Below are 1,067 nucleotides of genomic sequence, written 5' to 3' on the forward strand. Positions count from 1 at the left end.
TTGTCTTTTTAATGACCTCTTGCTTTCTTCATGAATGATATTCTTGATGTCAGCCCACAATTCTTCTGGTTTTCAATCACTGGTGTTCAATGCATCAAATCTATTCTTTAGATGGTCTCTCAATCCAAGGGCGAATTTTCTAACTACTGGTCATTCTTCTTTGTTTCCAACTTTTGCATACCAGTTGCTAGTGATAATTAACACATGTTGACGCAGAAGTTGGTAAAAATCTTCAATTTCCTCATCTTTGTCTTTTGTTGGTTGGTGTGTAAATTTGAATAATAGTCGTATTAGCTGGTCTTCCTTGTAGGCATATGGATATTGTCAGTGACAGCATTGTACTTCAGGACAGATCTTGAAACATCCTTTGTGATGATGAATTCCACAGCATTCCTCTTCAAATTGTCATTCCCATCATAGCAGATTGTCTGATTGGTTGTCTGATTCAAAATGTCCAAAACCAGTCCATTTCAACTCACTAATGCCTAGGATATCATTGTTTATGCCTTCCATTTCATTTTTGACAATTTCCAATTTTCCTAGATTCATACTTCATACATTCCATATTCTGATTATTAATGGATTTTTTCAGCTCTTTCTCTTCAATTTGAGTCGTGCCGCATCAGGAAATGGAGGTCCTGAAAGCTTTAGTTTATCCATATTTTTAAGTTTGGTCCTATTCTGATGAGGCTGCTCTTTCCCAGTCATATTTTGAGTGCTTATCGGCCTAAGAGGCTCATCTTCCTGCACTGTATTGGACAATGTTTCCAGGCTATCCATAATATTGCCCAGTGATGTATCAGACAGTGTTTCTCTGCTGTTCAGAAAGTTTTCCCTGGCCAATTCTTTGAGAAGTGGATGGCCTCTTCCTTCTTCCTAGTCTGTCTCAATCTGTAAGGTGCATTGAAACCTGTGCACTAAGTGCAACCCAGCTGGCATTTTAAATACTGGTGGCACTACCTCTAGCCTCACAGCAACATGCAAGCCACCACAGTATAACAAACTGACTCACAAATTTGTCTCCCTTAGCTGTTCAAAACCTCTCTGCCCTCCTCACTGGCTTTTCT

This window comes from Orycteropus afer, unplaced genomic scaffold, assembly GCF_000298275.1.
Source record: "Orycteropus afer afer isolate SDZICR_OR568_19922 unplaced genomic scaffold, OryAfe1.0 scaffold00147, whole genome shotgun sequence".
Taxonomy (NCBI): Eukaryota; Metazoa; Chordata; class Mammalia; order Tubulidentata; family Orycteropodidae; genus Orycteropus; species Orycteropus afer.